The sequence below is a fragment of the Musca vetustissima genome, unplaced genomic scaffold (assembly GCF_032173495.1).
Source record: "Musca vetustissima isolate MV318-11 ecotype Yass unplaced genomic scaffold, APGP_CSIRO_Mvet_v1 utg2928, whole genome shotgun sequence".
NCBI classification, from domain to species: domain Eukaryota; kingdom Metazoa; phylum Arthropoda; class Insecta; order Diptera; family Muscidae; genus Musca; species Musca vetustissima.
The window spans coordinates 23,197-32,913 of record NW_026872991.1 but is presented as its reverse complement, the minus strand read 5'-3'; positions in this window follow the sequence as shown (position 1 = coordinate 32,913).

Genomic DNA, 9,717 nt, shown 5'->3' with positions numbered 1-9,717 from the left:
TATTCTGAATTTATTGCTTTACCCTTTTGCAGATAGTCAATCAATAAAATATATTTGAAGTCCAAAAAAAAAAAAACCGTTGCCATAACCTTAATAGCCGATTGAATTGTTTTTGCCTTCTTTGGGGCACTTCCTCCGGCTTCAGTCCATTGTTTGGATTGTTCTTTTGACTCTGGAGTATAGTGGTGGATCCATGTCTCATCCATTTCATTTTGCTTAAAACGATTCAAACAAGCTTGAGAAATGTTCATTCTTATGCGTTTTTGATCGACCGCACCCATCTTGCAGAAAGATTTTTTATCTGTAGTTCTTCATGCTAAATTAAATGGACTCGATCGATGCCCATGATATTAGCAAATTCACGTACTTTTATTCGTCGATCATTTAATACCATATTATGCTCTTTGGCTACTATTTCTGTTGTTGTTGCTGGGTTTGGACGTCCACAACGTGGTTCATCTTCAATGCTTGTACGACCACGTTTAAATTCAGGAACCCAATTGTTATACCCTAGGCAACTATGTTGTCAGTGTATTATAGCTTTGTGCAGCCCCAAGAGTTTGCAACGCCGCAAAATATTGGTCAAGACCCACATTTGAGTATACCTATCGTCATATATCGACTAGCTGAGTCGAACTAGACATGTGGGTCCGTCCGTCCATTATAATTTGTAAACACGATACACAGACCACAGTTATAGACAAAACATCACGAAAATTTGCATGTAGGATGGGTTCTGGCCAATGAAGATCATTTAATATTTAGGGGATGAAATGGATCAAAAACTTTATTTTTTGACTGATTTTCTGATCGCTCCCGAGGCGAAGGGAATCGGGCCAAAGAATAAGCATGCCTGTTTTGATATAGATCGGTCGGAAAAATGACAAAATTTGTATTCTATAACGTATATATTTACCCCTGAAGGACATAGACCCGAGAAGTTGATAGAATATGTAATAGGAGTGGTTGACCATAAAATTGATTTCAATTATATTATCGTATGTACTCTGATGTGGGAGTTATACTTCAATATTTGCGTATTCATATATTATTTAATAACCCATTACCACATTAGAAGGTGGAAATATAGCGCTGATCCCGCTGATAACGCCTACAATTTTCGTTGATAATCAGATAATAATTTTGGGATGAATTGAACAGAAAACTTAATTTTTGTGTTTTTTTTCGAGTCCATCTATAGGCCACAATTGGAAGCCGAACATCACAACACAACCCACGGTGAAGGTAATTTGAACAAGTAATTAGAAGGGCTGAGCTGCATAGAAAATTTTGAGTTCCGTGATAGTTGTGTAGGATTTTGTATGGGGAAGGAACTTTATTTGCAATATATACAAGTGGGGCGCTTTAGATTTCTAAAGTTTTATTTTTCATCCGATAAAAGTATAATTTAGAAATGAAAATTCTATGTGTTGAATCAATTAAAAAAAAATACTAGTATACCAACAATTTTAAAGTTTAAAAAAATGTGCAGGTAATGTAAGGGTATACCCTTACCCTTATTTTGAGCTGTATGGGTTTATTTACGGGGGATTTTGAAGGGGAAGGGATTATTTGCAATATATACAAGTAAGGACACTTTACCCATATATTATAAAAATACTGTAAACGGTATTTCCTATTCTTTGCCATCCAGTAGCAAGAGTAGGTTCATACTGCCTGGCGCTGCGTATAAATTCGACCTGTGACGAAGTTCTCCTTTCTTAATATACTTGCCAAGGGAATTTTTTCCACCCTCAGACAATGAACACAATTTTGTTGTAATTATTAGATTTTGAAAAGCTGGTCCACAAAACGGATACATCTTTCTTAGTCCTTTCCTCAAAAAATAACCAGTTCATATCGTTTCTTATTGTTCATATGACATTGAATGATGAAATCATTTACCCCATGTTTATCTTGCAGCACTTCGATATATTCATTCGCAGATTTAGGCATGATCGTCTTCCAGCTGAAATCACGATATTTGATATTGAAAAATATATCGGTTCCTATTTTGACCTAGCCTCCATATAAAGATTCCAACCCATTTTTTGTAGTTTGAGGGTAACAAATATTCTAACAGAGAATTTAATATATGTGCCAAGGGAATTTTTTCCACCCTCAGACAATGAATACAATTTTGTTGTAATTATTAGATTTTGAAAAGCTGGTCCACAAAACGGATTCTTTCTTATTTGAAAAAATACACACAGCATATCGTTTCTTATTGTTCATATGACATTGAATGATGAAATCATTTACCCCATGTTTATCTTGCAGCACTTCGATATATTCATTCGCAGATTTAGGCATGATCGTCTTGTTAATAGTCTATCCGCGACACTTACTTGACATTTCAGTTTTTTAAACGAAATATTCCGCACTGAAAAGATAGGTACTGGATTGTAAGTAAAATTTAATATGGAACTAAATAAACGGCTTAGTTACTATTACGGAGCAAAACGAAAGAGGTCGACCCGCTTCAAAATTTCTTTTTTTTAATAGACGTGTACAGTATAATTTCACGTACGGCCATGTTTTGTGTTGGGTTTCTTTACTGGGATTTGAAAAATCAATTTGCAACAACAACAAAACTAACTCATGAACATTTTCATATGATTATTTTTCTCATCCATGGAAGTGGATTATAACCTCAAGAGTACTTCGAAAAACTTAAATTCATATTACAACTTTGTGAAAAACAGATTTAATCAATGAAGAAGGTCGTGCAAAAACTGTCGTTGTACCATAACACCATGAACGGATAATGCAAAAATGTCTTACAACAACTGCCAAAGGTGTAGTACATTTGGCATTCGTAAAAAGTACTATGAATAAAATCGATTATTTCAACATTTGTTTAAACATATTTATAATTAGCGGGCCCGGCAAACGTTGTCTTGCATAGCAATATTGTTGTTGTAATTCACATAACGATAACCCAATATTAAGTTAGTTTTATCTACCCTCCACGATTTGAGATAGTGCTCTGAAATTTGCGCATACATTGCTACTACTCCTAGGATATTTGGTTTGAAAATGTTCAATATTAATTCACTATTTAGGGTAGCGCCCACACAACGGTAATTCACAACTTTTTCTGTCTAATTGATTGGCCCATGTATCGGGGTACCGCCCGTATAATGGCAGCCCTAAACATTCCGTATTTTGAAGATCTTGTGCACGGTTATCCACAGAAATGATTTTTATTTAATATACGGGATACTTATTGGACAGAAAATCCATATTGGCCCAATTATGCAGATAACTCCTTAATATTCGGTATTGGGCTGTAATTTTATATTTTGGATGATCATTGAGTAGAAAATATTCCTAACAAAATTTGCCCAAGCTTCTGAAAAGACTCCATATAATGGCACTCCAACTGGGCACGTTTTTCAACCTAATCAGCTGTTTTATTTAGTAGCATGAATCCTACTAAAAATTATCAATATTGGCCCACTCCTCTGTATTTTAGGCTGTAATTTTATATTTTAGATGATCAGTGAGTACAAAATCTCCTTACAAAGAATTATCAATATTGCACCAAGTTTCCGGGTAACACTAATATCCCCATAATTTCTCATGTGGTGTCATATCCTAAAAATAATATATCTCCATTCTCACTGTAGTAGCTAAAATATGTCATTCCGGGATATTGGGGGTGAGACACATTTTTGCGAAAAATTATTTATTAAGGTCCAAGTTGTGATATAGCTATAATCAGGTCTCGCCCCATTTTTTGTATGGTAATATCAACATTTCAGGTACTTTAAGGAACAACATGTTCCTATTATTATTATTACGGCATGGATCTTAGAATCCGAATACCCTTAATGGACAGGCACTTGATTCAGAATGTCTTCTGATTAGTTCCAAAATATACGTGCATTCTACAATGATCGCGTGTACATTCAATGATATACTTCTCAATTATTTGTTATATTCTCCAATTGAAAAAAAAAATTAAATATTTTGAAAATTTTCAATAATTGACAAATTAAGGCTTAAAGGAATGATACGCTATCAATTTTCGTCCAAACTATATCAAAATAACAACTACGACGTGGTGCTATCAAAATAGCTCGATACTAAGTTCGTGGAAATGCAAATAGGCTGCAAAATATTTTTTGCAAAATTTTCGCGGTTTTCCTCCACGAACATTTCAAGACTAAAATCAGATAAATCCGTTCAGCCGTTCCCTAATTTTAGCGAATCTTACGAACAGCAATTCATTTTTATATATATAGATAGATTAAAATCGGGTTTGGCCTATATATGGAAGCTATATCGAAACGTGAACAGATAATTTTTATTGGAAAAATATTTCGAGAAATATAAATAGGATTACTGTGTAAATTATAACGTATCCTAATAGTGCTTTTGTATATCATAAATTCTGTTTATAATATTGGCATATGAAATATTTTCACAACAAGACTAAATTTGCATAATTTAACTAATCCATTTGAAGATCTGAAACACACACGCACTCAAACGCATACATCACAATTGCTAATCACAGTAATTGCGAAATACTGGAACCACTCAACGGGAGTTAAGATCAAATTGTCTACCTATGACGGCACCAATCATCCGAAGGGTTTAAATGTTTTGCGAAAACCAACGAATTTGTGTAACAAGGCGATTTATAGGCAAACCTCAAGTTAACACTTTGCGAAAACAAAATATGCCATAGCTACACTGAACACATCTAATAGGCAATGTTCTGTTCTTTTGTTTTCCACACAAGTCCAAAATACCCTTTAAGGACCACAATTGTTGGCAATCTTGTTAATAGCCTAATAATGTTGATTTAAATCATAAACTCCTTTTATTTCAGATTTTTTTTGCATATGCAAATATTTTCGCAACTAAGTTGCAAATTTGCATAATGCAACTAATCCTTTTGAATATCCTAGAAACAAACCCTCTCACACACGCACACATACATTGCAATTTGCTAATAACTATCTTTGCGAAATAATGCAACCACTCAACGAGATTTAAGATCTCATTGTCTCTACCTATCTACGACACCAATCATCGGAGGGGTTAAAGGTTTTGCCAAAAATAGAAAACACGCGACTTCTTGTAGTAAGTCGACTTTAAAGCAAACTTGAATTTAACACCATAAGAAAACTCTTCTGTAAGAAAACAAAATAGATTTACTTTAAATTTATAATATATATTTTATGTGAAGTTTTGTAGGAATTTTATTATTCAATTGTTTGCAAACTCGAAAATAGCCCTATAATGCAGTTGTAATATATATTTTATGTTAAGTTTTGTATGCAATATTTATTATTCAATTGTTTGTCAAATCCCTTTGAAGGTTCCCAAAAACACACTCTCTCTCTCACACACACCTACAGTGGCTCCATCGAATAATCGGACAAGTGGTTGTCAGATATAATAATGCTATACATTTCAAAAAAATTGTTTAAATGTGTAGTTTTTTTCTCTTTTATTTACACATTACTTACTTATATTTCTGAACAATACAAAAAACAACAACTTTCTGAGTGATAACAGTAAATTTCTGCCAGAAAAACAAAATTAACTCAATTTATTGTGCTCAACGCAAAATCGGACAATGCGAAGTATCAATGTCAAAAAATGCAAAAAATCATTAATATTTAGTTGCATATTCTTTGTTGTCCAGAACGGCTTAAACGCTTCGGTATGTGTTCTGATACCTCCGGCTTATACTCTACGATTTCAGTAAACACACAAGGAGTTACATTTTTTTCATACACTTTCTCCCTAAATTGTATCCTGATCATCACGTTAAGGTTGGGCTAGTGCAGTTGTTTTGACTATAACTGGAACTTCATGAACAATTTCAAAGCCATGTGTGCGATATTTCTCCCTCTAATGTGGTAATGGGTTACTAAATAATATCTGAATACATTTTGTTTTAAAATGTTGTAACTCCCACATCTGAGTAGATACATCACTATATTTGGTATCAATTTAAAGGCCAACCACTCCTCTTGGATATGCTATCAACTCCTAACAGTCTACATCCTCCAGGAGTAAATATATATGCCATAGAATACAAATTTTGCCATTTTTCACACAAAAGTCAGGGATCCAATATAATGACCCTATCTAAATATTTTAAGACCGATCTTTATCAAAACATGCATGCTTATTTTAGCCCGATCCCCTTCTCATGCACAATTTCGCGGTGTTTGGGCCATAATTGCGGCCTCTGGAGCGACCAGAAAAACCGACAAAAATTTAGTATTTGGTCCATTTCATCCCCTAAATATTAACCGATCTTTTCCAAAAACAATAGGGGTCTTCATTGGCCAGAATATCTTCCATCCTACATGCAAAATTTCGTGAAGATTGGTCCATAACTGTGGCCTGTATCGTGTTTACAAATTATAATGGACAGACGGACGGACGGACGGATTTATTTTTACACACATGTCTAGATCGATTCAGCTAGTACGAGAAATAAAATACAGATTTGGTATATTTAAAGGTGGGTCTAGGACCAATATTTCGCGGCGTTACAAACATTTGGGGCTGCACAAAGCTATAATACCCTGACAACATAGTTGTGTAGGGTATAATTATAAACCCCTTTTCTTGTTAGGTTTTTTTGCATATGCAAATATTTTCACAACTAGGTTGCGAATTTGCATAATGTCACTAATCCCTTTGAAGGTTCCCAAAAACACACTTTCTCTCGCACACACACCTATATACATTGCAATTTACTAATCTCTGTCTTTGCAAAATAAAGCAACCACTCAATGGGAATTAAGATCTCATTGTGTCTACCTATCGACGACACCAATCATCAGAGGGGTTAAAGGTTTACACGCGACTTCTTGTAATAAGCCGACTTAAAGGCAAACCTCAATTTGACACCTTGAGAGCTATGTTTTGTGCGAGATCTTCCCTTTGTTTGTGTTTCGCAATAAATCGCATTGGCAATCGATAGCTGATCAGTGTTTCAGGGGTTGTTGCAACAGTGTTGGTCTTTGCCCTTTGTTAAACGACAAACACCCGTATTCTTGGCAGATAAATGAGCTGTTTCATTTGTTGATACAACATGTAATTTGGATATTATTGTAGGTAATAAATGAGAATATCGATAAATTCCAATTTTAGTAACTAATAGGGGAGAAACCAAGAGATATTGAATATTAAAAGTTTATTGTGATCCCAAAATTAAATACAAAGACCATAGTAGCATATTTTGGTTTACAAAATGATTTTGGGTAACATTTTAAGAATTTATTTATATAGCAACGAAAGCGAAACATATAAACCATAGTTTTCGTTATTAAAATAATTTATATTTTATTCCGGTTGATCACAAAAAATCTATTTTTTGGTTTTAGTTATTGAAAAAGGTTAAAAAATAAAATAATATTTATATTCTATGGTTATGTCGAGGAGTTGCAAACGGAATGACAAATATATTATATGTTCAACTATTGTGTTTTCAATAGAATACTTTTCATGTCAGAAAAAAACTAAATATGCGAAATGACCCACCCCCCCATATATTCCATATGAAAACTAATTAATAGCTCACAAATATTTAGAGTGTCATATTTTCGTTTTCCGACTAGTAAAGGGATTTTTAATGAAAATGATTTATATGGCTTTTAAATATTTGTAAAATTATGTTACAATACATGCGTCCGTAAAAATATACATACATACATATATTTTTCTGATGTGCACAAAAAATATATTTTTTGGTTTATGTCAAAAAAAAAATTAAAAAGCTAATTTTTTAATTTGAAAAAAAACTTTTGGTGAGAAATTCTTCATTGAGCATCCGACAAAGAACATCAATTCGATTCTTCTAAACCCCCTTTAGAAAATGTTTTGGCTCATACGCGTTAAGATACACAAAACATAATTCATTATTATTCAAGGCACCCTGATTAAGGTCAGTCGAAATTGAGAAAAGTTCCAATGTGATCCAAACTGTGGTCGAGGAAATGAGATCAAATTAAGTAAAAATAGAAACTAAGAAATCGGAACCAAATCGTAACCACGTACATATATCTCGCCCAGAGATGTTCCGTCAGAAACAGTGACGTAAATGACATACATTTCCAACGTATAATACATACGTCAGAAAGGTCGGAAACTGACGTAAAACGATTAGGTTTTTGACAAAATATCTATTTTCATTAATCATTTTGGAAAATACGTATGCATTAGTCAAATTCATATCAAATTTGAAAATTTTCTTTCAAAAAAAGTTTTATCAGTTCTAGTAAGCAATAGTCAGATATATGTATGTACAAATTATATATATTATTAAAAATAACTGTACACCTAAGTCTGTTTTTACACGGTAGATTGGATCTAGAAGAAGCCGTGTAAAAAAGACATGCTATTCACATTTGCTTTGACCGGTAAAAATTGTTTGTACGTGCTAAAGGGGAATTCACTTAAATCTTTAAGGTAGTGTTCACAAACTATCGATACTATCGATGGTTTCAGACATTTTTCTTTCATAAATACTTTTTTGTGATATGAACATACTTCGCAAAAATTAAATTTGACAAAAAAAATTAAGTACATAAAACTTCAAATCGAAAAAAAAATAAAATGAATAAAATCGTCTAAAAAATTAAAAATATTCAATCTTCAAACCGTATTATATCCAACCCGTGTACAAAAAGACCGTGTAAAAACAGACTTAGGTGGATATGGTAATAATATTCACATAAATGACGTTTACTACTTCACTATGAAGTGAAGTTTTGTAGGAATTTTATTTTACAAAACTTCACTTCATAGTGAAGTTTTGTAAAATTTAGAATCGATCGGATTAATAGTTTTTGAGTTATCGTGCCCGCCAATCGCATATAGTTTGAGAACCACTCTTACCGTCACTTTATGTTGACACAATAAATCGGCTATAACTTCAAGAGTTATTGAGATTTTCACATTTTAATGATATATTACTGAGAAGCTATAGATTTATACTAAATAAAAATATCGATTTTTTGAAACAGATAAAGGAGTGAGAGGGGCGTTTGCGGTGCCCAAACTAATAAATCAAAAAGCGTATATTTTTGAGGGATCTTTATGGTCCTTATAATTTTGTCCTTAAGCGAAATTGAAATGGTGAACCGTTTGCGAGTCACAGTGGGCACCGCTTTCATCAAAGCACACACACAGTACTAAGGCTTCCAATTTTGATCTCCTACTCCAACATTATATTTTACCTGTACTACAGAAAAGCCCATAGAAATTTTGATTTTTATACCCTACACAACTATGTTGTCAGGGTATTATAGCTTTGTGCAGCCCCAAATGTTTGTAACGCCGCGAAATATTGGTCCTAGACCCACCTTTAAGTATACCGATCGTCATATCTCCTAGCTGAGTCGATCTAGACATTGTGTCCGTCCGTCCGACTTCCGTCCGTCCGTCTGTCCATTTAATTTGTAAACACGATACAGGCCACAGTTATGGACCAATCTTCACAAATTTTGCATTAGGATGGGTTAAAAAATTGTTTTTGGAAAAGATTATTAATATTTAGGGGATGAAATGGACCAAATACTAAATTTTTGTCGGTTTTTCTGGTCGCTCCAGAGGCCGCAATTATGGCCCAAACACCGCGAAATTTTGCATGGAGAAGGGGATCGGGACAGAGAATAAGCATGCATGTTTTGATAAAGATCGGTCAATATTTAGCGGGTCAAATGGACCCTGACTTTT